The sequence below is a fragment of the Ictidomys tridecemlineatus genome, chromosome 4, assembly GCF_052094955.1.
Source record: "Ictidomys tridecemlineatus isolate mIctTri1 chromosome 4, mIctTri1.hap1, whole genome shotgun sequence".
NCBI classification, from domain to species: Eukaryota; Metazoa; Chordata; class Mammalia; order Rodentia; family Sciuridae; genus Ictidomys; species Ictidomys tridecemlineatus.
The window spans coordinates 21,082,215-21,109,474 of NC_135480.1; positions in this window are offsets into that span (position 1 = coordinate 21,082,215).

Sequence of the window (27,260 nt, forward strand, 5' to 3'; positions counted from 1 at the left end):
CCCTCGAGGCAGCAGACAGACCTGCCGGTGGGCAGCAGGAGCCACGAGAAAAACGACCCGTTAGCAGGTGGGCAGAGCCGGCTGACCGCGGAGGAGTGAACCAGGTCCGTGTCTGAGGGACAGTGCTCCGGACAGAGGCCCTGGGTCACAGCCTGCCTGGGGCATGTGACGAGTGTCAGGAAGGCCCAGATGGCCCCGATGGAGGGGCTACCTGCTGCCCGATCCGTCGCCAGTTCCTCTTGCAGTGAACTTCCAGTGTCTCCTGAGAGATAGACACAGTACGTCCTTGTCCTGTCCACCAGGGACCTGGCCATGTGCCTTGCTTTGGTCAAGCGGATGCCCATGGACACCGTGCAACAGTGCTGTGAACGGACGAGTCCGGCGTGGCCTTTGGGTATCCGCCGTCTTCCACGAGGACCCTGCCTTGGCCATCGCTGGAGCCAGAAGGAGAAACATGAAGAAGGTCTAAGACCGGCCGTCGGTGTGACCCAGCTGCCCCCAACAAGAGACAGCCACTGAGGTTCGGGTTGTTTGTTGTTGCAGCAAAAACGAACTCATACACCGGCTGTTGAGTTCAAAATAAAATCCAAACTCCGTCACATGGATTATGAGACCCTCTCTGGTGTGGCTTTGTCCAGCCCGCCTGTCCTCCTTGACTTCATCTGGGCCACTCTGAGTCCCTGGCTCAACACATTTCCGTGATCATGTTATTGTTCAGTGGACGCTAAACCTACCTCACATCCCTGCAATAAACCTAAACTCAGAGCAGAGTCAGATCTAAGGTCCTGCAGGTCTCCTGTCACTTCTGACCTCAGCTCCTGCCACCCGTCCCCTGCCCCTGCTCACTGCTCCAGCAACCTGGCCTCCTGCTGTCCCCAAGCTCCCCAGGCGAGTGCCTGCCTCTGAGCCACCACACATGCCCTTCCCTGCCGGGATCACCTTTCCCCCACGCCCTCGGCGCCACCTCCCTCAGTTCCTTTGCTTCTAGATCAGTGCCTGGCTCACAGGCCACGTTTTTTTGGATAGTGGGGATTCAGCCCAGGGGCACCTAACAACTCAACGACACCCTCGGCCCTTTTTATTTGGAGACAGGGCCTCTCTAAGTTGCTGAGGGCCTCACTAAGTTGCTGAGGCTGGCCTTGGAGTTGCAATCCTCCCCTCTCGGCCTCCTGAGCTGCGGGGATTACAGAAGTGCGCCACCCCGCCCGGATCACGTGAATGAGCCAGGCCCTGCCTCCGCCTTCCAGCACATCGGGGAGAAGCAGGTTGAGTCAGGGGTCAGAGAGGGACCCTCATGTTCCACAAAATCACAGAGGACCATCGCCACTCCCTGGGAAAACCCAGGTCAGGCTCCCACATCTGGGGTCACAGTATTTTTGTCAACCAATCGATTCACAATCTTGTTCCATGAATGTGCCCCTTTAAAGACATCTATGTATTTAAAGACATAGAGAGTAGGTAGATAGACAGACAGACAGATCTGTGGCACTATATTATCATTCATGTTACATGAAGCCTACCTACCGGACACTTATTTTCTCCATAGGGTGTCTCGCAGCCTTTTTGTGCTTAGAGACACCAGCACTGTAACTGAAAGCTTTGGAAAACCTACCCCCCCCCAAAAAAAATGCACAAAGAGTGAAAATCATGGCACCAAAGAGACCACAGAAGGACACTGGTTTGTGGTCTGAGGACCCCAACAGTAAGGCAGAGCGTCTCCTGGTTGGTCCTGGACGGAGAACATTCTAGCAAGATGACTCAAGGTTTTGTGCACGTCTGTGAGCAAGCAGACTATTGACCTGGGGCTGGGAATGATTTGTAGTGAAGAGCTGCGTTTGCAAATACGGAACCTGCAACAGTGAGGGCCGGCTCACCTACAGACCGCCTCTGGCTACCGGGGTGCCCCCTCGGACCAGGGTGAGCGCTGGCACAGGGGCAGCCCGGGGGGCGGGGCTGCTGTGGGGACTCTCATCCCAGAGGGAGCCAGGGTGGGACCCCTGTGCCCCAGGGAGCCTGGCCGCCCCGTCCCTGCCCCCTGTTGGACCCCCTGGCGGGCGGTCCGCTCGCCGCGGCTGGTTGGCATGACTTGGTCTCTGGTCCTGGTCTCTGAAGCCCATTTTTATTTTGAACCTTCCACTCGCCCCCCAGCCCCCTGCCGCCTGCGGGTGAGCGGCAGCCAGCGGAGATCCCGGGACAAGCCAGAGGCCGACTCCGGGCCAAGCGGCTGGTTCAGGGTCCTGACAGCTCGGGCTGCTTGTCCTGTCTGTTCTCGACAACAACAGCACGTCCCCGTCCCCGTCCCGGTCCACAGAGAGCGCGGGGCTTCGCAGAGTCCCAGGCTGAGTCTGCTCCTGAAACCGCCTCTGCAGAGGAGCCCAGCGGTTTCCAGAGCCACCGGCCCTGGAAGGACCTGGGGGGGAGCCGGGGCGGGAACCTCAGCGGGACCCACCTGGGTGACAGCCCTGCGTCAGGAACCAGGGGAAGACAGACAGGAGGGCAGGGAGGCGGCGTGGCAAAGTCGGATGCTTCGCCCTGCGGTCTGCAGAGTGACCCGCCACTTGTGATGCTCAGAGGGCACAGAGTTCCCTCCTCCCTCCTCCTCACTCCCGGGGCCTGTAGGATTGACCCATCCTGCATCCAGGCTGCCAGTCAGGCGACGTTTACTGAGCATCTACTATGTGCCTAGCCCTACCCGACCATCACTCAGGCAAGAGGCTTGCGCAGGGTGGCACGGTGAGTTGGGAGGAGGGCTGACGTTGGGTCCGGGGACCTGCCCTGTCCAGCTCTTTCTCTGAGTTCCCATCAGGCCTGATGGCGATGTACTTGACTTCACCCAACCTCCAGCTCTGGAAGCTGTGACGTGGGTGCAAAGGTCCTGGGGCATGTTCTTTGGGGCCAGGCCAGAGGACAGAAGCCCCTGTGCTTGGGCCCATCATGGCCACACCTGTTTCCCAGGCCGAGGACAACATGTGGGGCAGCCCCGGGGTGCGGTCCACCTGCCCAGCCTCCTCCTTCAGCGAGGAGTGTGGACGGCCCTGGTCAGGGGCCCTGGCTGAGTAGCCCTGATGGACTTGTGCGTCCCAGCACTGAAGGGACGCTTGGCCAAGGACAGTCCCAGTGTGGAGCCCAGGAGCCTCCCCTGCTCGTTCTGTCGAGGAGGAGCCTGAGGTCTAGGTGCCACTGGATTCTGCCACTGACCCGGGACTCTGAGGCTCTGTGTCCTCACCTCTCTGTCCACCCCACCGTATTGCAAAGGAGGGTGAAGATGGGGTCCCCAGCACCCCTCCCTGTCCCCTTGGCTGTCAGCCTGCGTCTTGCCTACCTTTTCATCCGTCCCCAGCTCCTGGCTCAGGCCCTCACTCCACCAGCTCCCCAGGCATGTTTGATGATCGACTGAGAGAACTCCCTGCAGTTCCAGGAGACGCCTGTCAGAGGCCGCAGGCCCCAGAGACGCACCAGACATTCGGGTGCTGGAGGTGGGGGAGGGACACCCAGGGCCGACAGTGGCTCTGATGTTCCCAATGTGTTTTCCGGCCAGCGGGGCCCGGCTAACCCTGGACACCGGCTCTCTCTAAATGAGTCTTTAATAATTCAGTTTTACAAATCGAGTCTAATTAAATTGAACCCGTTGACAAGGCGGCGCTGTTGGGCTGAGCCAGGAAACGGGGATCAAGAGCCGCGAGAAGAGACGCGGGGTTCCAGGCCGCTCTCCAGAGCGGGAGGAGCCTCTGCTGCGACCTCCCGCCCTGGGCCCGTCCTGCTGCCCCTGCCCCTGGCCTGTGCCTGTGCACGTGTGGGGACAGGGCAGCCCTGGAAGGAGGAAGGAAGGAGGGGCCGGGAGGGAGGCAGGGAGGCCGACTTCACCACCACCCTGAGCTCTGCTCATCGGCCTCTCCCACCCGCTGACCTCTGCCCGGCTGCCCCCTGGCCTGTTGGCCTCAGCCCCTGGCCTCCCAGGGTTCCTCCTCCCTGCCTCCTCCCGCCCTGCCCCAGGGCCGCTGCACTCCCCCCTCCTCTGCCTGCAGGGCCTCCCTTCACTCTCCTGCTCCTTGTCAATCAGGCCACAGGTCAGTCGCAGCTCCACGACCTCAGGGTGGGGACTCGTCCCCTTCACCCCCTCCCGGCAGCGAGAGGGAGTCTCAGGTTCATCTCTCCCCCGCGTTCCACCTGGGGGACAGTGACCTCTCCTGTCTTGCTGACAGCATCCCCAGCAGCCGGCACAGGGCAGCACATAGTAGGTGCTCAGCGGATACCTGAGTGAGAGTGAAGGTGGAGGGGCCAAGTGCCACCAGGAGGGACACTGCAGAAGGGACCAAGCCCCTGTCCCCTCAGGACACAGCCAGGGCCAGGAGAGGAAGGGACAGTCGTGGTTCACCCCGAGGGCAGCAGCCGGCCTCGCCACTGGCCACTGCTCTCCAGCTAGAGCCTGGACCCGGGAACCAGGTGACCGCTGAGGACGGGCACCCGCGTCAGGTACCGGGGAAGGGCGGACGCGCGGGAAGGAGCCCCTGACCCCGAGGGCAGCGGGGGCAGCGCGGGAGGAGGGGGGTGGGCGTCCCGGGGGCGGGGCCGGGGGCGGGGCCGAGCTGACCCGGGAGGGACTTGGGGTCCACAGCAGCCGGCCACGCCAGCAGCCTCCCGCCGCCTGATAAAGGTGCGACGGTGACCGATCCTAAGTGACAGTCATCGCGGGAGATTAGCGCGAGGATTGGTGCCGAGCAATTGGAGGGAAAATCATATAAGTTCAGTTTCAGGATTACGCGTCTCACTTCCCGGAGAAGCCACGCTCCTGGGGCCAGGGCGGCGACTGCCCTGGGCAGGAGGGTCCTCGGGAGGAGGGGCCGGGCCTGCCTCCCCACCCCCTGGGCAGAGGGGCCACCCTCAGGCACCCCTGCTGCTGAGTCACCGAGACCCTGGTTTCCGAGGCCCATGGGACCCAGCACGTCCCCCAGACAGCCCTCGGGGCAGGCAGGTTGTGTGCAGGCGGGAGGGGGCTTGGAAGGGACCTGGAGACCCTCGTGTGTACCTCCCCCCAGATGTGACCTGACGGGGCACATGGACATACCCCAGGCCACTAGAGATGTCGGGGCTAGAACCGGACCCCATGATCTCTGACACCTGGGGTTCAATCCGCACACAGTGCCAGTCATTCAGGCCGCAGAGCCAAGCTGCCGCTGTAGGACTTGGGCCGGAACTTTCTGGAACGAGGTTGGCCCAGTTGGTAGAGTATCATCTGGAGCTCGTCTGATCACCCCTCGGCAAAGACCTACTAAGGACTAAGCCAAAGCCAGGAAGTTAGGAGACGGAGGGAGACCGACTCCTGATGATATCCTTTGAGCACCTGGATCCAACCATGCCTGAATGCAGTGAACATGGATGGTCGGGTATATAAATCCAAACTTTTCAAGATCAAGTCCATTTGAACTGGTTTCTCTTGTTTGAAACTATGACAGACCTGACATGGTCCAAGCCTCTTAGAATGGCCTGCAGAGCTCTGCAGGGCGGCACGGCACCTGGGTGCTCCTCCCCCCACTCTTGATGACACATATTCACGGTTCAGCCACTGGCAGGGCCCTGCCACCCCCTCCCCTGCTTCCCTTTGTCAAGGAAGCATCTTCCTCTATCTGCCTAGAAATCGGGCTCCAGTGTCCTGCTGAAGTCACTTATGGCTTCCCTCAGACGTCTCTGGGCTGATCCCTCCCTCCTGGTGGCCTGTCCCACACCGTGCCCTCTCCTCCTGCGCCCCCCTCCGGGTTCAGTGGGATTGTCATTTGTCTATCAGCCCCGGGGGAGAGGAACCCGATCTTCTCTGTCTGGTCCCTAGGACAGGAACAGACGGAGCGGAACCTGGGACCCAGAAGCACAGGCAGACGCGGCCGGCTGCTACCTTTCAAAGCCAGCGGTGGGTCCCCGCCTCCACGTGGCTCCAGTCACCTGCACCGGGAGGAGCTGGTCCCCCAGACCTCTCGTGGCCCCTGGTGACGGAGTGACACTGTTCCCAGCACATCTCCTGCCTGGACCCGGAGCTGGCGCGTACGGGGCCGCAGCAGACGGCTCCCCTCACCGCCCCTCTGCCCCCACAAGGCCCTTGTATCGTCATCGTCATTGTCATGATGGTTCTGAGTTGGGCAGGAATTAAAACAGGCCCCGGCTGCGCTGCGCAGTGGCCGCGGGGGCTGGCCAGGTCCACCTGGCAGCGGGAGCCCCGATGGCCCAGCACACAGTGCTCTGGGCTCCGTGCGTCACCCCACGTCCCGTTGCCCCTCACCTGTGGCAACCTGCGCTTCCTGACCTCCGTGGCATGATGGGGGCCGCGGCCCTCTGGGGTTGATCCCCGCCCTCTGCCCCGGCCAGTCCCTCCCAGGCTGACCCGGGGTGGAGCTCCCTGTCCCCATGCAGTGACGGTGTCCGTATCCCCACGGTGCTGTGAGCTCCTGCAGTGCCCGGTCCTGCTCTGAGCCTGGGGTCACAGCACACAGTTATTTGTCACCTTCCAGGGAATCTGCCCCCCGTGGGCCCTCTGTCCTGCTCATCGGGTTTAAGTTAGAGGCCGGCCTCCGCGTTGCAGGACTCACAGCCTCCCGAGGACCGGCCAACCTCCCTCCCTCAGGCTCCAAGGTTGGACGGATTCTGACTGTCCCAAGAGGGTCCCCACAGGGGACACCTCTGCACCGGGGCGTTGACAGGCCCTGATTCCCCTCCTGGACTTGGCCACTCCTGGTGGGGGCCAGGGGTCAACCCAGGAGACGGTGCTCTGCCTTCAGGCCCTGCAAGGGCTGTGCTCAGCCACGTCCGTCCCCCACCAGGCTCCCTCGGGCAGCCCAGCAGGACCGTGGCGTAAACAGGCCACCGGGCAGCGAGGGGCCGCTGGGCAGCGAGGGGCCCTGGCCGAGCCCCGTTGTGCCGAGTCATGGAAATGCTCAGGGGGCCCAGCTCTGGACCCCGGCCTCTGGCTGGCTGAGCTGTGGCAGGTCACTGTGTGGGTGGCACGCACCGGCTCTCTGGCCCAGTGCTTCCCCAGGCCCTGAGCCAGCTCTTTCCAAGCACCTACTGTGCGCCCAGACCGTCACCCGAGTGACCGGCTCCTTCAGGAGAGCCCCGGAGGGGAAGTGGCGTCCCGAGGTTCCTGGGCTGGTCAGTGCCGAGTCACACCTAGGTCTGTCCCTGGGGTGAGCCCCCGGTGCTTCAGACCCCCAGGACTGGACGGGTCATGGGATCGAGGCCCGCTGGCCCGGGAAACCGGAGCACACTGCCCGTCCAGGGCACCGCCGGGCCCCGTCCCTGGAGAGGGTCTGGGCAGTGGTGATGCCCAAGGCCTGTTCCCAGGGCCCTTCCCTGAGCGAGGGCGTCGGGCCGGCTGGGCTCCCTGCTCCCGGGTCACAGGCCCGCTGACCGAGGCGAGAGGCCTGTCCTGCACCTGACCGTGGCCCCCGGACCCCTCGGTGCCCAGGCCCTCTGCACCGTGTCCAGGGAGGGGTGAAGGGCCAGGTCCTCCGTCTCTCTCTGCACCTGGGTCTTCTGAAATGGCCACATCCGGGGCCAGACATCAGGGCAGGACCCACAGAGGTCCCCGAGCACCCGGTGCCACCGACGAGGGGCAGAGGGCCAGCGGGCCCGGATCCCAGCCAGCAGGGGAAGGGCAGGCAGTGGACGCCACAGCGCCCTGGACACTGCTCCCCAAGGTGGCCCAGGCGGGGACGGAGGAGCTGGGCAGGAGAAGCAGGAGGAGACGGCTCTGGCTTCCCCCCTCCCCGCCCTCCCCCCTCCGTCCTGCGGGACCCCCGCTGTCCCAGGAGGGCCTCCAACCTGAAGGGCAGATGGACGGGAAGACCAACTCCTGATTAGTGTTTTAATTTTAAGGAGCTTTGGAGGGGACCAGGCGAGGGAGGCTGGAGAGGAGCGGCCCTGATTAAAACCATAAATCCTCCGCGGGAGGAGCACCAGGGGGTGGAGAGCCGAGGGCGCCGGCAGGGCCTCCTGGAGGATGAGGGTGTGGGGGTGCAGGAGCGGGACAGGCCAAGGGTGTGACAGTCCCACCTCCTTCCCAGGGTGGCCTCCGGGGGCGTGACCACACGGCAGTGTCCTGTTCCTGTTAGGTGGGGCCATAGGACAGGACTCCTGCACCTGGTAATGGGGGGCCGGGGAGGAGGTGGAGGCTGGGGGAGTCCACCCTGTCTCCACACTGATCAGTGCAGTGCCTGGGTGGTGTGAATGCCCTTCAGCCTTGGTCAACGGGAGAGGCACAGGGGCCTGGAGGCTCAGCTCAGGGACCCTTGCCACTGCTCCATGCCTCGGCTGCCCCCTCTGCCGCCTGGAGAAAAGACTGGTCACCCGCCAGGGCCAGCGGATGCCAGATGGGGTGATGTGTGCACAGGGCTCAGACGCGCCGGCCCTCAGCAGGTGCCGTGAAGCCGCTTCTGTCTGACAGCTGCCGGGAGCGCGGTGGTGCCCACCACGGTTTCTGGAGTGTCACCCGCCCCCTCCTCACAGCGTGGTCGATAGCACCAGATGGTCCCCAGTGACACTCACGATCTGGATGTCATCCTGTGCCAGCGCCTCTGGGGCCACGGCCAGGTCAGCGGGACGCCCACACCCCTCACCGCCAGCGGGTCCTGCGCCCAAACGTCGCTCCTTCTTTGGTAACAAGGACACCTAAGGTGAGCTGCGTCCTGGTCACCAGGCTTTCCGGGAGCAGCCGTCCTGGGGACTCCAGCCTCTGTCCCTCAGGCCTGCCCGTCCCCGGCTCCTGGGGACGCCACCTGCCTCTGCTTCTCGCAGGGGACCGTGGTAGGAACCTCTCTTGGCTGTGCCTGGCCTCTTTCTCTGGGCACCGTGTCCCCCAGGCCTCCCTGCTGTCCACTCTGCGGGGTTTGCTCCCGGGGAGGACGGTCTGTCCACCTTGACTTCTCCCCACAGTTTCTGATCCGCTCACCCGGGGGACATCCAGGGACGTGGAGGGGTCGCGGGGATCACGGGAACGCGACTGTCCCACGGAGCACCACTCCGGCCTGGACGGTGGTCCTGCCTGGACATGGTGAGCACCTCCACGAGGTCCCCGCGGTGGCCGCCACCCCTTCACAGACGAGGCCTGGAAGGGCTGGCGCCCAGCTCCGCAGCCAAGGCCCCTCCGGTGTCCCTGGGCCTCAGTGGCAGTGAGACTTGTCACTCCAGGGCCTGGGTCCAGCCAGCGGCCAGGCCAGGTGGACAAGAGAGGGTGCAGGGACGGCTGGTGCCACCGACTGGCCTCGGGCAGCGCAGCAGGCAGGAAGGGGGTCTGGGGGGAGCCAGCGCCCAGCCAGGGCAGTGAGTGTGTCCAGGACACCTGGTGACATCCGCCTGGGTCCTGCTGCCCCTCCCTGGCTTCCTGCCCACCTCCTTCAGGACACCCAGGGCCCACTCCCAGGAGCAGGCCGGGCAGCCGGATGGCCCTCGGGTGGTGAGGTGGCCCTCGGGTGGTGAGGTGGCCCTCGGGTGGTGAGGTGGCCCTCGGGTGGTGGTGAGGTGGCCCTCGGGTTGTGAGGTGGCCCTCGGGTGGTGAGGTGGCCCTCGGGTGGTGGTGAGGTGGCCCTCGGGTGGTGACGTGGCCCTCGGGTGGTGAGGTGGCCCGCGTGGTGGTGAGGGTGGCCCTCGGGTGGTGAGGGTGGCCTGGGGACTCCCTGCACCTGGCCCACTGTGGAGGCCGTGGCTGCCCCTCCCGAGGAGGCCCGCAGCAGAAGTTCCAGGTGGAGGTGGCAGTGGGACGTGGCAGGACAAGGAGGCACCGGTGGTCTCGTGGGGTCAGGCCGAGCAGAGTCCCCGCGTCCCGTGTGGCCACGGGAAGTCCTGCAGGGCTGTTCAGGGCCATGAGAGAAGAGACAGACTCAAGTGCAGACGAGAAGCGGGGCCTGCTGCCTCAGCTGACCTCTGGTGACCCCGGGCGGGCCTGGCCGCCGTCCTGCAGGTTCAGCATCAGAGGGACCAGCCTGCACCCGTGACCCCCGCCCCAGGGTGGCCCTGGGCCCCGAGGTCCTGAACTGGTGGACTCTGTGGCAGGAACGCCCCGGGGACAGGGCGTCACCGCAGCCCCTGGGCATCTCTGGTCAGCGTCTTCACCTGGCAACTTCCCAAGAGAGCACGGCCCCCGTCTCCGGGGACCCAGGAGCAGGATTCATGTCACCAAGACCACCCCGGGCCACAGGCACTGGACTCTGTCACCCGGAGTGGGTCACCCAGCCCTCCAACTGCCCCCAAAGCCAGCGTCATTGTCACATTCATAAAAGAGGAAACCAAGACTCAGCCCACGAGTGACCGGCCGAGGCCACACGGCTCACGGAAGGCCCAGGGAGGGGGCTGGACCAGCCAGTGGACAGGGCGCCCAGGTGGGGACGGCGGGGTGCAGGTGGACACTGGGGACTCATGCAGCAGCAGTGGAGCAGAGCCAGGGTCAGGGAGAAGGAGCCGGGGGCAGGCTGCGTGGACAGCGCCCTCCTCTCCACACCAACAGCAGCCTGAGGGGGGAGAACCTTCTGGAATAAGGCAGGAGGAGCCTGGAGAGGAGGCCCAGGTGGAGGCCCTGCCAGCTGTCCTGGGTGTAGGCAGAAAGGTAGTCGTCCTGCGGGTGGCCCTGGGCCCGCGAACTCCATGGCCAGTGACCAGGGGCGTAGCCATGAGGGGAGAGGATTGGCCAGTGGACAAGACGGACCTAGGTCTCCTCCCTAGTCCTTAGCTTGCTGTGTGAGCTCAGGTGCGCAGCTCAACCTCTCTGTGCCTGTTATGGCTTGGATGAGAGTCCCCCAAACTCCTGGGTTAATGCAGGAATGTTCGGAGGTGAAGTGACGACACTGTCACAGCTGTCACCTCATCAGTCCCTCCCGGTCTAAAGGGACCTGGGTGGGGACTGTAGGCAGGTGGGGTGTGGCTGGAGGGTGGCTCCCTGGGCACATGCCCCCCGCCTGCCCTCTTTGCTTCCTGACCTGTCCCTCTGCCACCACCCGCCGCTCCCCTGGCCCCGAGCAGTGGACTTGCCCACGTGGACTGACCGCGGAGGCCACGAGCCCAGGGGACGCTCCCACCTCCGCCCACCCCCCGGGTGCAGTGCTCACGGGGCACCGCGCCCGTCTCCTCCTCGGTCAAGTGTCACGGGGACACTGCGGCCCGACAGAGTGCCGGCCGGGGGTCAGTCAGCGTGGCCTGGTGACGGCTGTGGCCGAGCCGACCCCCGTGAGCCCGCCCCGCGCCTTTCCCGGGCTGGGGGAGGGGGAACCGGCCCCACGGTGACGGGGACCTCAGACGGGGCCAGCCTCCGGGAGGCACTCGCCCACGCAGTCCCTGCTGCGCTCCTGGCCGCGGCCACCCACCCTCCTCCTGGCCCCGGGACAGCTCCGTGGGGCTCCTGGAGGGGGTTGTTCCTCTCCTCCCCCAAACACGCTCAGTGGAGCCGGAAGAAGATCCAGGGTCCTGCTCCCGGGGGCAGCGGGGGCCTGGGCTCCGTCCCTCCCCCTCTCCACTTCCCAAGGCCCACGACAGGCCACAAACCCTGCCTGCCGCCACCACAGGGTCTCATTGAGTCTCCGCAGCAGCATCTGCCTCACTTCACAACTGAGGAAACAGAGAGGTCGAGCCCTTGCCCTAACCCACACAGCGGCTCAGAGACGGCGGCGCCAGGACCCACGACTTTGCACTTCACCTCCCACCGGCCGCGACGCTGCAGTGCGGTGCCCACGGCCAGCTCTGCCCGTCTCTGACCGCAGTCTCCTCCACGGGAACCCGGGACTACGGTGTGGATCAACTCACTGCTGCACACCCCCGGCATGTGGCAGAGTGATAGGGTGCGTTTCTGTGACTGGCGCAGGCCACGGGGCCACGCGGTGATGGCATCTTTCCTGAGGACCCAGCTGTGCCTCGGGGGTCTCTGGTGGAGGAGGAGGTGGCGTTTACGTGAAGAACAGGAGCGAGGTTTTATGGGATGAATAAACAGTACAAGCATCATCTTATCGACTCCCACAGCAGCGAGAGCTAGACCCAGGCTGGTCCCTGAGATAGACCCAGGCTGGTCCCTGAGATAGACCCGGGCTGGTCCCTGAGATAGACCTGGGCTGGTCTCACCACCTCAGATTCACAGAGGAGCAAACTGTGGAACAGAGAGGTCAAGAAACTTGCCCAGGGTCAAACAGGATTGGACACGGCTGCCTGGCCCTGGTCCGTGGACCTGGCCATCGAGCTTCACCCAGCCACTTCTCGCTGCCGTCTCCCCTCCTGGTCATGAGAACTGAAAAAGGAGCCGCCTTCTTTACGGGCTCGAGGCCAGCGATCGCTCCGACCACTCACCGTGTCACTGACGATCATTGTCTTGCCTCCCGGGACGAGCCGAGGCCGGCCTTCTCCTGGGAGACGAGGCCACGCAGCGGAACCCGCGGCACCGAGCCTCACCGACGGTCAGGGAGGGAGGTGACCGGGGCTGGAACCCTGGCCCCGTTCCCCGGAGTCCCACACTGCTCCTCCTTGTTTACTTTATAAGCAGCTGAATCCGAGTCTCTGGAGACAGAGGACCAGTCTGATCTGTGGTCGCAGCAACCCCAGCCAGGACCCCCTAGGGAGTGACCCGTCCTGGGGGGAGCCTCACGTGCGGCAGCCAAGAACTCTGGGCTTACCCAAGGATCAGGGCCTCAAGGGTCATCTCGGGAGGTACCTCTCTCTTTAAAGAGGAAAGAATCCAGGCCCAGAGAAGGACAGCGACTTATGAAAGGTCACACAGCCAATGGACGTGCTCCCCGGTCACTCCTTATGACCTTAAGGTTGACCAGGCACCTCACTTTGGCCAGGCAGCCACAGGACTGTAGACCTCCCAGGGCAGCTGTCTGTGTGTCTTCTCTGCTGATCCCTAGGCCCAGGCAGAGCCTGGAGGATAGTAGGTGCTCACTAAAGCTCTTTGGAGTCACAGGTGGACGCAGAGGCTCCTGGAGGTCCTTCCTGGGGGGACACACTCTAGGCTTGAGCCTCGGGGACACCTATGCGGGTGGAGGCTGGGGCAGGGCGGGGAGGGTCCCAGGCCCTGGCAGGGCACCCCACCTGCCCTCCCCAGGTCACACGTGCCCGACCTCAAGACCCCGGCCTGTGGGCGCCCCTGAGTGACAGCTCAGAGCCTCGGGCACAGGGCGAGGCCAGTCCTCTCTCCCGACTCCTCCCCTCCCAGGGAGGACCCTGGAGAGCCAGCCGTCCCCAGGGCAGACAGGACCTTGGCTAGGAGCAGCCGCCCAGGGTTCAGAGACCTGGAGCACTCAAAGCCACCCGAGTCCTGTCGTCACGTCACGGTGGCAGCTGTTCTAATGGGGACCTTCGGAGGCCCAGAGACATGCAGCACCCTGTTCCAGGCCACACAGCAAGGGGCAGAGTCCGGAGCTGACCTTGGTTCCCTGACTCCAGAGCCTGTGCTCTGGTGGCCCAGGGGACACTGATGCCTGTGCTTCTCCGCTTGTCACCCTGGACACCGCCACTAGGGAGGTACCAGACTTGTCCCCAAGACCTCCCAGGTTGGCCTAGGGGCACCGTCTGGGTCGTCCTGCAGATTCCCAGGGTGAGGCTCAGCTCCTCAGCTGGGTCCTTGGAGTGGGGACACCCTGGGGCCTCCACCACACGGGTCCTGCTCGTGTTCCGGTGCTCACGGGTCTCGCTGCTCTGCCATCTCAGTGGTGTTTGTGTCTCACTGTGCAACCTTGGGGAGGCTCCTGGGGAGGCTCCGCGGCCTCGCATGGGGGCTGCAGGGAGCACTGATAGGTGTGGTTCTCGCTCCACGTCACGGTCTCGTCATCACGAGGGACAGCGGGCAGAGCATCTTCTCCGTCCACCTTCCCTCACGGGGCCCCGGGGGAGGAACACGGGCAGCCTGGTCTCCAAACCCCACTCCCGGCCTCTTCCCTGGCCCGGCCTCTGAGCCTGTGTAGCAGTCAGCTACTGTGGTAACACTGCCGCAAAACAAAGCAGCCCAGGCCCCATGGCCTCCAGCAGAACGCTCCTTCTCACGTCCCGGGGCCTGTGGGGGGCTGTGGTTCCGGTTGACAGTGGGCTCCGCTGGACAGCTGTTTGAGCTGCAGGGGAGCCTCTCCCTGGTGACAGCCAGAGGGCAGGGGAGCTGCTTCACCCTCTGCCCTGCAGGTCCACAGCAGCCCTGCCCCCGAGGGATGCGCTCTGCCAGGCCCCGCGTCAACGGTGCAGGGGGCTGTGGCGGGTCCCCAGGGGAAGGGGCTTTGCTGAGCTGTAGACCGTCACCCACGTGGGGGACCCTGACTTGAATCTAAAACAGGGAGAGGCCCGTTGGGGCGCCTATGGCCCGGACCCTCTCTCCTCCCTAGGTGGAGCCGAGGGGGGCCTGGGCTGGGGAAGGGTGACATCATGTGACCTCGGCGAGCCTCGGTGCTCAGAAGGGCTGCTCAGGGCCGGGTCACCGTGGAACATCCTGCAAGTGACCAGATCATGAAGGGAGCTCTGCCGGTGCAGGGGACCCGCCTGGAGTCACTCAGGCCGCAGGACGTGCCCTGGATGGCCGCGAAGGTCCCTTGTGGCGTCCCTGGGCATTCCCTGGGTGGAGCGTCCTGCCCTGGGGACGCATGGCCGGTCCTCGATGCCTGGGTCTCTATCCAGATGCCACCTCCTCAGAAGGTCGTCCCTGGCCACCCCCTCTAGCAGAGTCCAGCCCCTCCGTCCACCCGGATGCTTCCGTCTCTGGATTTTCTTTCCAGCACAGAATGTCCCAGGATGAACGTCCACCGTGTGCGAAATGCCCGCAGGTTCCTTGTCTGCCGCGCACCCTGAGGACAGGGCCCCTGTCCCTCCTGTCCACCGCTGTGTCCCCGAGGGCTGCACTAGCTCGGTCTGGAGTGGACGCTCCTGCATCCAGCATTTGTCCACAGCGTCCCAGTGGCCAGGCCGGGGCTGGCTGCTGCCTTCGGGAGCTGGGGTCCAGCTGGGGGGTATGGAGTGGGTCAAGGCCAGGCCCCCCGGTTGTCCCTAGAGAGGGGCCCCCCCAGGACCAGCCCAGGAGCCCAGCAGCTGCCCGGGGAGGGGCTCTTCCACCCAGGGCTCAACCAGTCACAGGGCTGTGGCCCGAGAATGGTCCCCGTGGCTGGCCTGGAGCAGGAGCAGAGCGGAGGCTGGCAGGCGGTCAGTCCTGAGGCTGGCCCTGCTGGACCCTGGGGGTGGGCACCCAGAGACGCCGGGCCTGCTGGACACAGGGGCCTGGGTAGTTTCCTCGGAGCCAGAGTCCGCTTGGCCACTGTCCTGTGTGTGGGACTCGGTGTGTCACCGGTCCCCATCTGCCACTCATCAGCCCCAGCCCCCACCATGCTTGTCCCCCCCCAGCTCTGGGCTGAGTCACTCGAGGGGCTGCTGTTCTGCTGTCCCCGAGGCTGAGTCACACCTGTCCGTGGGCCCCGACTCTCACGCTCCCAGCCCAGCACCCAGGCAGGGGACAGTGGCCGGCGGAGTCCCTCTGCAGCCGTGGGAGGACCGCTGTGCCGGGCCCAGGACCTCGGCTCCCTGGGGACCTGACGCGCCCCGTCTCCTGAAGGCCGTGTGGGGCCGGGCGAGGAGCGGGACGGGTGGCCAGGCTGGAGGGCCCAGTGCACGTCCCCCGGGGCCTGGCGGACTTTCCTGTCTGCTGTCACCTTACGGCCTGGCCTGGGTCCCTGAGCGGAGAGGAGCCGCCCTGCCGTGGCCTGGGGGGACTGCAGGGCCCAGGAAGCCTGGCGCCCGAGGACGGTGCCCGGGGCTGGGGGACTTCAGGCCGTGGTGGCCCTGGGTGGGAATGAGCTGACCCTGGCCTCCTGCAGCCTGGCCCTGGGGGGAAGGGACGGGGGTCCTGGGCGGGGTCCCCTGTGGTGGGCGTCAATGGAGTGGCTTCTGATTCTCTCTCCCTGTCCTCGTCCAACCAGAGCTCTGGGGGCGCTGAGGGCCTGGTTGTCCCACGGCAGGGACCCAGGGAGTTTGGATCTCTGCGGAGGTGGCCAAGGCTGAACAGGACGTAACTAGAACGTCAGGAGGGACCGACCCGGGCAGCAAATGGAGGAGGCAGAGGAGAGGAGGTCGGGGTGCCGTGGGGAGGTCCAGTGCGGGTCAGGGAGGCCGCGGCGAGGTGGGGTGGGGTCAGGGAGGCCGCGGAAGCTTCTCTGTGGTGAGCGGAGGCCTGAGCACACGGGGCTGGACCGTGGGGTGCAGCTGGGGTCCCGCTCTAGCTCTCCTGTCCCCGGGGCCCTGCGCCTGGCCGCCCGGGTGCTGCTGCACTCGAGGACCTTTCTCAGGCCCCTGGAGCACACCGGACCTGCAGCTGGGTTGCGGGGACTCAGCCTCCACCAGCGCCCGCTCCTGCTGCCTCCTTCTGAGCCCCGAGGGACCGAGCTCCCGTTCCCACAGCGGCGTCTCCCTTGGGGTCAGTTCTTTCTGGGCTGCCTCACCTGCCCTCTTTCGCCTCCCGACTCCCTTCCTGGTGTCCCTGGAAGTCACCTCCCAAGGACGCTCCTGCCCTCGACTCCCCTCCTGCGCCTGGCGCCTGGGGAAAGTGGAACAAGAGGCCCGGCCTCAGCGACTCGGCCTCCAACGACTTCCTGTCGGTGCCTCAGTTTCCTCCCCCATGAAATGGGCTGAAGCCATCGACCCCCTGTGGAGGGTGGGGGGAGGGCCTGACCCACAGCCTGGACCAGCCTCAGCGTCTGCCAGGGCCTCGGGGACAGAGGAGGCGGAGGGAGGGAGGCTGGGGGGGTGGGGACAGATGCAGGGGAGTTGTCAGCAGAGCTGGGACACCGCCAAGCTGAGACTGCAGGGAGGTGTGGCTCACGTAGCCAGGAGGAGGAGGGTGCCAGACGGAGGTGCCGTCACCCACAGAGGAGCCGTCACCCGGCAGGCAGCAGGGACAGCGGTGGGGGGAGAGGCCAGGTGGCAGCCGTGTCACTGGGGAGCTGTGTGGAGGGAAGCGGGTCGGGGTGAAGGTGGCCGGGTGGACACTGGGGGGCAGGGCCCTGGGGGAGGAGGAGCCGGGGGACCCCAGAGAGCCAGCGACGCGCCCTGCTCACCCCGACCCGCGGAGCTTCCCGGGCAGGAGGGGCCAGCGGCTCTGGAGCGTCCACGGCTCCTCCCCTCCGTCCAGGGACCCAGGTGACCCCGATCCTCACCTGGTTTGGCTCAGTTGGGCCCTGGGTGCCCCATGCCAGGCTGTGCAGGGGCTCGCTGGCAGGACAAGAAGAGGAGGGAGAGACAGTGCCCCCAAGAAGCCTTCAGGGCAGGTCCCCTGCGCCTGGCCAGTGCTGCCTTCAGATGCCACTCGCAGGCCCTGTCCCCAGCCAGAGGACGCTGCCCGGTCCCTGGAGCAGAGTGTGTGTCGGCCTCGGGCAGCACACACAGCCCGGCCTCTGCCTCCTGGCCCCGCGGACCCCACCCTGTAAGACCTTGTGGGGAGGCCGTCACCAGGCCCAGGGTCACCCCAGCCCTCCTGAAGGGACATCCAGTCCCCCCAGGCAAGGCCAGGAAGATGTCCTGACTTGGGCTCAGCTGGCCCCACAGTCGGCAGAGGAAGACCCTGGGCTGGGCAAAAGGAGCCCTGGATTCTCCGACCTGTTGCTCCTTGAACTCACACTGATGGAGCACCTCTGAGCATCCGTGCTTGCTGTTCCCTCAGGCTAGAGTGCTTGTCCTCCAGTCATCTGCAGACTTACTTCTGCACACCTCGGTCCCCTTGTCAGGAGGCCGTCTCGACCACCCATCTGAAGTCAGCCTCCTCCCCCTGCCCCCATCGCCCTGTGAGCTCCCCCTGCTCCGTGACCACTGCTCTTTGAGACACACAGTTGATCTTCTTTCTCTCTCTGCCGTCACAGAGTGCAGGCTCCCTGTGGACAGAGGGGTTCCGGGTGGTGGGCGAGGGGCGAGGGCCGTCAGGGGCAGCCTGGTGCGGGACGGCTGGACCCTGTCAGGAGACTGAGGTCTGAGGTGCCAGGGAATGGCCGGGTGGGCAGAGTCCGGGAAGGCCTGGCTCGGCCTCCAGTGAAGAGCACTGTCCAGCTGCGCGGCCACCTCGGGAGAGCCACACCACCTCCCTGGGCTCAGAGAGTTTGATCGTCAAATAAAGGTTTCACCTAAAGGAAATAGATGCCTGGAGTCGTGGTTAGGGAGGGTTCTGAGGAAGGCCCGGGGCTCACGGAACGGCCAGGATTGATTAGTGATGTCTGCCCCCGGGCGCTGGACAGGAGCCCTGTCATCCCGGGACACGTTTCAATGACTCAGGACCCTGCAGAGCCCGGGGTCAAGAGTGTGTGGTGTGTTGAGGGTCGAAGAGATTTAAAAAAAAAGGAGGTCAAAAAACTTGGGTCGGAGCCAGGCAGGGTGACACACGCCTGTCAACCCAGCAGCTCAGGAGGCCGAGGCAGGAGGATCACGAGTTCAAAGCCAGCCTCAGCAACAGTGAGGCGCTAAGCAACTCTGCGAGACCCTAGATAAATAAAACACAAGATAGGGCTGGGATGCGGCTCAGTGGTCGGGTGCCCCTGAGTTCAATCCCTGGAACCAAAACAAAAGTCCAAAATCCCTGGGTGGGGCCCGCGGGGAGCCTGGAGATGGCAGCGGCTCTGTGGCCGTGAAAAGCACACTCTGGGGGAGCTGTTTGTTTCTGCACCCCGAGTCGCTCAGCATGGCGGGCTGTGGAGTGCATTTGGGTGGCTAGACCGACATTTTAGGAACCCACGGAGCGCAGCGGGACAGGACGGAGGGTTCTGGAGTCAGGGCACATGGTAGAGCTGAGCGCCATGGCTCGGCTCCAGTGACGTCCCCGTCGTGAGGAGTCGGGGACGGGCAGACACGCTCAGATGCCCCTGCAGGAGCTGGGTGACCAGTGTGACCCTGTGGGACCACCCAGGCCACTCCCGGGAGTGACTCCATCCACCTCCTTTCACTCTCTGGCTGATCCTAAAGTGTGTCCCCTGCCCTTGGGTGTGGCTGGCACGGAGTGGCTTCAGATGAATAGAATGTGGCAGAAGCCACAGCATGCCCCTCCTGGAACAGCCTCCTTCGGGCTCTCCTTCTTGGTCACTCACACTGGAAGGAGGCCTGAGCGGGAGAAACCGAGGCCACGTCAGCCATCTTGAGAACGGCTTCCTCCTGTCCCTGCCGACTTTCAGAGGACGGCTGTCCCCGTGGGCATCTCACATGCACCTTCACGAGAGACTCCGTCCAGAACTCCCCGAGGGACCCACCCCGCTCCTCACCCACAGAAGCTGTGAGATGGGAAAGGTTGATTTTTTAAGCCACTAAATTTGGGGGCGATTTGTTACACAGCCATCGGTAGCTCATACACTCTCAGAATGTGCCTTCCAATGGAAATATCTGATGGTTCCTTCACACAGAAGGGACTTCCAAGATCCTGTGGGGAATGAGGGAATTTGGGGGACTGCAGAGGGGTGGGACTACCTTTGTTTTCCACACAGGAGGGTGAGGGTGAAGAGGGGGTGCAGATTAATCTAGAATAACCCCATCTGGAGAGTGAACGGGGGGCCCGGCTCACCCAGGCCAGGCTCCTGTAACTGACCCCTCCCGACAGACTGGCTGGGTCCGCAGGTCTGAGGTGCAGGGCAGGCTCCTGGCCTTGGAATGTCCCGCCCAGGGGGACCCGTGTGGGAGGGGTGGCTGGGAAGAGGGACTTCCAGCCAGAACCGTTGCCCCAGCCCCAGCCCCAGCCTGTCTGGTGGCCTCAACCCGAGACTTGGGATGGGGACACTGAAGCCGTGTCCTCAGCCCCTGAAAGCACGGTTCCTTGATAGAGCCAAGTCACGGCCCAGACCCTTCCCAGCGGGACCAGCTGGCACAGTCAGCCCGGGAGGACTCCCCGGTGACCGATGTCCAGTCGGGCGCTGTCCGATAGGGAAACCAACGACTCCAGCCGCAAGCCCCGTGCCGGGGTGGCACGGCAGGGTCCCTCCCGAAATGACCCAGTCGTTTCACTTGACCTCTGAGGCCCACGCTAGCAGGAGAGCGGGACGTGGGGTGGCTGCTGAAACAGGGACCCGGCGTGGGCTCCCCCTCAACGGAGGCCGCGGTGGCCGGGGCTGTTCCCCTGGCTGTGACCCTGGTGGGTCATTTCTTGTTTGGGAGGGAGGGAGGAGGGGGAGGGGGAGAGAGGAGGGAGGAGGGAGGAGGGAGGGAGGGAGAGAAGACGGGGAGGGACACTGCAGAACGTGTCCTGCCTGTCATTGAGGGGTACAGAGCAGGATGCCACACTGTCTCACCTGGGGGTCCCAGGGCCAGGCTCCCCTGGGTGCCGTGGTCATTGCGATGGTCCAGAATCCCACTTACCATGAAGCATCCTTGGGAACTTAGTATCCTAAAAACAAGCCCCTCCTTATGGTCTGACAGTCACCAACCCCTTCACTCCCAACCCCAGGGGATGGGCCTGGTCCGGCCAGGGCAGGAGGAGCCCAGGCTGGTCGGGAGGACTGGCAGGGAGGCGGCCTAGGCAGTCAGCTGGTTTTCTGAGGATCCCTGCGAGGAAGGAGCGCCCGGTCCCTCTTCCAGGCCAGGGGCTGAGGCAGAGCAAGGCTACCAGAGGGACACCTGGGCACGCGCCCACCAGGGCCTGCACAGAGCCCTCCAGACCCACAGGGCCAGCCTCGGGGACAGGCCCACCTCTGGCCTCTGTCCTTTCCAACAAGAGAGAAGAAATAAGTGCATGGGGGAGGGAGGAGGGGAGGAGGGGGAGGGGGGAGGAGAGGGAGGGGAAGAGAGGAGGGAGGAGGGGAGGAGGGAGGAGGGAGGGGAGGAGAGAGAGGAGGGGGAGAGAGGAGCGAGGAGGGAGGAGGGAGGATGGGGGAGGGAGGAGGGAGGAGGGGAGAGGGGAGGGGGGAGGGGAGGGAGGAAGGGGAGGAGGAGGAGGGAGGAGGAGAGAGGAGGGGAGAGGAGAGGGAGGAGGGGAAGAGAGGAGGGAGGAGGGGAGGAGGGAGGAGGGAGGGGAGGAGGAGGGAGGAGGGAGGGGAGGAGGAGGGAGGAGGGGGAAGAGGGAGGAGGGAGGGAGGAGGAAGAGGGAGGAGGGGGAGAGAGAGAGAGAGAAGAAGGAGGAGGGAGGAGGGAGAAGGAGGAGGAGGGGGAAAAGGGAGGAGGGGGAGGAGGAAGAGGGAAGGGGAGGAGGGAGGGGAGGAGGAGGGAGGAGGGGGAGGAGGAAGAGGGAAGGGAGGGAGGGAGGAGGGAGGAGAGGGAGGAGGGAGGAGGAGGAGAGAGAAGGTGGGAGGAGGAAGGAGGAAGAGAGGGGAGGTGGGAGGAGGAAGAGGGAAGGGGAGGAGGGAGGAGGGAGGAGAGGGGAAGAGAGAAGGTGGGAGGAGGAAGGAGGAAGAGAGAGGAGGTGGGAGGAGGAAGAGGGAAGGGGAGGAGGGAGGAGAGGGGAGGAGGGAGGAGGAGGAGAGAGGAGGTGGGAGGAGGAAGAGGGAGGGAGGGAGGAGAGCCCTCCCCAGGCCTGGCAGCTCCCGAGCACCCCCTGCAGATGACAGATGCTGATGGTTTTCGTCAATGAAAGGGATCATCACCTCCCACCTTCCTTCCCCCGGGGTCATGGCCCCTCAGTGCTCAGAGGCGCTGGAGGCCCGTGTCTGCCCAGGAGATCCCGTCAGGTAAGAGGGCTGCAAACATCCCCTCCGTTTCCTTACAAACAGAGCTTATTGCCTCCCGTCCCCCCAAAAAGGAAAAAAAAAAGCCCATATCCCAATTTTGAGAATGAAACCGCTCTTATCAGAGCTGGGCCGGCCCTGGTGGAAGGAGGTCTGTACACAGAGGGTGCTGTAGGGGGCATACCTTCACCTCTGCTGTGAGTCACAGGGTGGTGGCACTAACGGAGCCCATCCCACTCAGCAGGACCGCGGCTCGCTCCTGGTGCGGCTCAGATCTCCCACCACACGGAAGGCAAGGAGCTGGAGGTGGACAGAGGCCCGATGGCTGGGTCGTCAGCAGCACCTGGGGGAGTTGCTCAAATATGGATCCCAAGCTCCGCGGTGGGAAAAGAGCCTCCAAAGAAAAGGGCCGGGAATCAGGATCTTCACTGTCCCCAGGCAGACGTGGGAAACTGGTGCTTGATATGAAGGAGGCGCAGGAAGAGTCTGAAGCTATCGGGTTCTGGGAGGCTCCGTGGTTAAGCACCCCTGGGTTCAATCACCAGTACCCCCAAAAAACCAGAGAATGAGAATAGCTGGGCCACTTGAATGGAGACTCTTAGAAGGAAAGCAAATGTATAAACAAGAGCAAAGAAAGAAGCAGGCAGACAAGAAGGTGGCCAGTGCTGTTGGTATATAGTGAGATGAAAAGCTAAAATCTCCCAACAAGATAAAGGGGCCCTGGGTGCTGGGGTAGGACATATTTTACAGAGAAGATAAACTCAAACATGTATGCAACAAACAACATCGCAACTAAATATGAGGGGCAAAAAATTTTAAAGATGAAGGAGGATTGTCCAAAAACACAAGTTGAGTTGCAGATTTTAACACGAGCTTTTCAGAATATCTAGCTAGGGGACCACAAAGAAGCTAAGACCATGCTGTTCGCAGGCCACAGGTGGCTATTGAATGTGTGAAAAGAATCAAGTTGAACTGTGAGGTGCTATAAAAGTAACATAGAAATGTCTGATTCCAAAGAGTGCACAAGATGTAGAAGGCAAAATATCTTACTTTTAATTTCATATCAACTATTTGCTGAAATGATAATATTTTAGATATAGTGGGCTAAATAAAATAAAACAGATCAAACTAATTTCACATTTTTTTTATTTTTACTTTTTCTTTGTTTTTAAACTCTGGGACTTGTACCCAGGGCCTCATACATTATGTCCACCCCTGATGAGCTCATGTTACTTTTCTAATATGATCAACAGAATATGTCAAAGCGTCCGTGTGCTGGGCGTTTTCCTGTTGAACAGCGCTGGTGTAGCGGAACCCAATGACATCAGCGGGAAGCTATTCTTGGAGGTCCCATTATTTCCTAGGCCCTATTCTTAAGTTACAAAACCTCTTCCTTGTTCCACCTGCGTCCTTACTACGGTTACCCCTCACTAGAGCTTGACAAGTGGGAATTTCCATGCGTCACACAAAGGAGTAGTTATGGACCGCAACCCATTTTGTGACCACGCGCTGGAGGAATTTGAGCCTTAGATTTGTTATTTATAAAATAATGAAACTCCAGAGGCTGAGACAGGAGGATCTCAAGTTCCTGGGCCAACCCCAGCAACTTAGTGAGACCCTGTTTCCAAAGAAAAAAACAAAAAGGGCCGGGGTGCAGCTCAGTGGTACAGCCCCTCTGGATTCACTCTCCAGGACTGTAAAATAAATACACTTAAAAATAAAATAAAAATAGTCCTACAGGAGTCTGGCTGAGAGGATTCTGTGAGACGGCACACACATGTTCCAAAAGGTCAACCAGGCTTTATGGACCTGCCCCCGGTAGGAGAGTCACATGGACACGCACAGATCCCCGGGGCCCACCTTCTTACCCACAATCCCTAGGGCAGCAGTCCCACGAGGACCTCAGTCCCCACCTTCTGTGGTGGGGTGGGGTGAGACCCAGAGGCGGGCGTTGAGAAGGGTCAACCCCGACTCTTGAAAGGCCCCGTATGGCCATGAGGACAGTCCCCTTCCTCAAAATAACAAATAACAACCGCCTGGAATGTCTACAACCCGAGACCCCACAGGTTTCTGATCCCCATCTCTCTCCACCATTCTCTTTTCTTTTGGGGGTCATAAACAGCACTTTGTGGGCTGCTCTTCCTTTGCCAGTCCCCAGGTCCAGCCCTGGGTCGTCCGTTGGGCGACTCACCCGAGGCCTGTGCCTGGGGAGACACCTGGATCCGGTGCCTGGCAACCAGGGGCAGCCCCTCTGGACCTGGGGACAGGTCCTGGCGCAGGCCACGCAGGGGCCGGGTGCCGGTCTGAGATTCCTTCCAGGTTCCTTCTGCCAAGGGCGTTGGCCCAGGAGGAGACCATGACCCTTTCTGATGGGCCTGTGTGACAGGGGGGCTGCTGGTGGGGGGACACCCAGGCTCCTGCTCTGCAGGAGCAGGACACCACGGCACCCAGGGGAGGCCCGGGGTGGCCCGGGGTGGCCAACGCCTGAGGCACCCAGGCTTCTCGCCCCGTTTCCTGCCCGTCCTGCTCCGCCCTCCCAGCAACATGTCCCTCTCCTGGGGCTCGGCTGGTGGCCAGGTGTTTCTTTTTGTGGACTCTGGAGCTGGGTGGCCTGGTCCAAGCCCCGCTTGTCCACCTCCCAACGAGCCACTCAGCTGCCCGGAGCCTCGGGATTCCCCTGCTGAACTAGGACAGTGGCGCTCATTCTGTGGGGTGGCCGGGAGGGTCAAAGGTACGTCATGTGAACACGGCCAGCGCGCGGCAGGAGCCCCCGCGTGGGGACACCCGAGTCCTGGAAATAACAGACGGAAGTGTCTGGCGTGTGCTAAGGGCCCAGTGGGTGTCCTTTGAGAGAGGCTCCATCCCCCAGAGGCCCTGTCCCCGACGGGAGGATTCTGCATGAACAGAAATCAAAGTCTGTCACACAGAAGCAGCAAACAGCGGCGGCCAGCCCGGCAGCCGGCGCTCTCTGGGGCGCGGATGCCCCAGTTTATCTTGGCAGAGCCTTCTGCCATCGGTGACGGAAGGGGACAGGAGAGAGGCAGCTCAAGCCCAGGTGGGAAGCTGTCTGATTCCAGCTTCCAGAGGAGACCCCAGCTGTCCCCGAGATGGAGGCGCCACCAGCCCCCACATTCCGGCCCAGCGCCGGCCACCTTGGCCTCCACCCGAGGACGTTGCCAGAATCCCTGCAGCAGGAGGAGGGCAGACCACTGTCCAGGTCCCATCCAGAGACGGGTCCAAGGGGCAACTGCTTCATAACCAGTGTGACAGGCCCTCCTACAACCTAGGGACTTAAAATGGCAGCCTCTAGGCACTTGTCCCCGATTCTGCCAGCTGGGCCCAGTGCCCGTGGGTGGCTTGTTTCTGCTTCTCGGGAAGCATCTTGTGGGCTGCGTCCAGCGGGCAGTTGGGTGGGGACTGGAAGACCCAAGGTTGACTCAGGTCCGCATCAGGACGCCTCGGCTGAGCCAGGACAGACGGCACCTCCTCAGGGAGGAACGGCCATTCACACGGCCAAGGGCCCGGATCCAGGGCAGTGATTCACAAGGGCGGTGAGGACGGCGGCCCAGCGGGCAGCCTGGGCATCCTCTCGGCTCCACATTCACGGCCTTGGTTCCTGGCTCCAATATCCTCCCGCCCCCAGAACGCCCTTCTGCATCCTGCTTTCTCCTCCCAGCACTCAGACCTGTGTGTCCTCTGGGTCTTAGGTGGGGTCTCCCCGCAGGGTTCAGTGTGGACAGGAACCAGGCCCTGTGGCCCTCTCTCCCAGCTGTGTGACCTGGGGCAGGTCCCTCGGCACATGTGAGCCCGCAGGGCGGCTGGGAGGTGCAGACAGCTGGAGCCCAGAGTGCCCGCTGCAGAACCTGCCTGGCCCTGGAGGGCGGTGCCAAGCGCGGGTCCTGCCCTCTCCGTCCTGCGCTGCCCCGTCTCCGCCTGGCGGACATGCACTTGTTGTCTGTGGCACAGCCTCTGACCACGTCTCCCCACACCCTCCCCACAGCCGAGTGCCTCCCTTGTGCCTGGGTCCCTGTGACGTGGGCTTTCCACGTGCATGTCCGTCTGCACACGGGGGTTCTGCATCGCGAGCTGGGTCTCACGCCCCCTTCACCTCTGGTGCCCTGCGCGCCCCGGTGCCGGTTCCGGATGGGCGCACGGTGTGCGCATGCGCGGATGGGGGCGCAGGAGTTGGGCTTTCCCACCTCGGGGGGCACCTTCACCTCCATCTCCCACCGCCTTCCCTCTGCACCTGGTGAGGACAGGAAGGGAAACAGGCTTCTGTCCCCGTGCGGTGGCCAGGGCCACAGAGGCTGGCTGCCTGGGGTCACACGCCCCGCAGCGCTGCAGCCTGGCGACCGCGGTGTGTGGGGGCTGAGGGGAGGCGCCCCCCTTGCTCCAGGCTGTGAAATGCTCCTGGCAGCGGGCCCCGGGGCGCCGCGTGGGCTCCCGTGTAGATGTCCCCCGCAGCTCGCTGGCCCTGCAAACCCGGGCCAGTCCCCTGGCCTCGCAGACTCCGTGTAGGTGGGCTCCTCCTCCCTGTGACCAGAACACCCGGCAGACACAGGTGAAGAGGGGAGTTGACTTGTCTCACGGTGCCAGAGGCTTCAGTCTGAGGTTGGTTGTCTCCGTCATCCCTAGGTCCGTGGGAGGCAGAGTGTCCTGGAGGGGACAGGTGAGGGACAGCGCTGTCACCTCACCAACTCCAGGAAGCAGAGAGAGAGGAAGGGCTTGGAGGAAAGAGACCCTGGAGGGTGCACCCCCAAGGACCCCACCGTCCAGCGGGGCCCACCCTGAAGTCCCCCCACATCCCCACGGTCCCAGCATCAGGCCTTGATGGCACAGAGTCCCCAGGACCCAGTCACATCCCACAGCCCCGCCTCGGGATATTGCTGCCCTGGGGACGAGCCTTCAACACATCAGACTTCAGGGACACTTACGCTCTGAAAGGCCATTGCAAGGGTTAAATGAGATGACGCAGGTGGCCGTGACAGGCACGCGTCCCTTGTCCTTCCCTGGGTCCCAGGTCTGGGCCATTTCTCTGGAAGTTATCCCATAAAGTGTCCAGTGCTGGCTGAACTGGTCAAGCTCCGCTCCAGACATTTTGGGAAGAGTATCGTCACTTGGTGAGTAAGTGTGAGAACGGGCGTCTGCAGGGTCCCTCACTGGGCATCGGACACTGAGCCCAGTACCGGAGCCGAGGGGTGAGCGTGTCACACAAGCCGGGGGCCGTTCTAAGCGTTTTTGTCTTCAGGACCACACTGTGCAATGGAGACTATTGTGTTTTCTCAGTTTTACAGAGATAGGAAGTGAGGCCAGAGAGGTGAGCGACGTCCAGGAGCCGTCCAGCTGGTGGGGGCAGAGCTGCTTTGAACTCGGGAGGTCCCGCTCCAGGCCTGAGCTCCGAACCTACCGAACCTACCGCAGATCCCTGAGCACAGGACACCCAGTGCCCAGTGCCGTAGAGCCCGGCCGGGGCACTCGCCTCTCTTTGAACTGTTGCAAAGGTATTTTTTTCTTTTCTTATTTATTTTTATGTGGTGCTGAGGATGGAACCCAGGGTCTCACACGTGCGAGGCCAGCGCTCTACCACTGAGCCACCACCCCAGCCCTGTGTTATGAGAGCAGGACCGTTGTTATTTCCACAGAAGGAAAGGACCC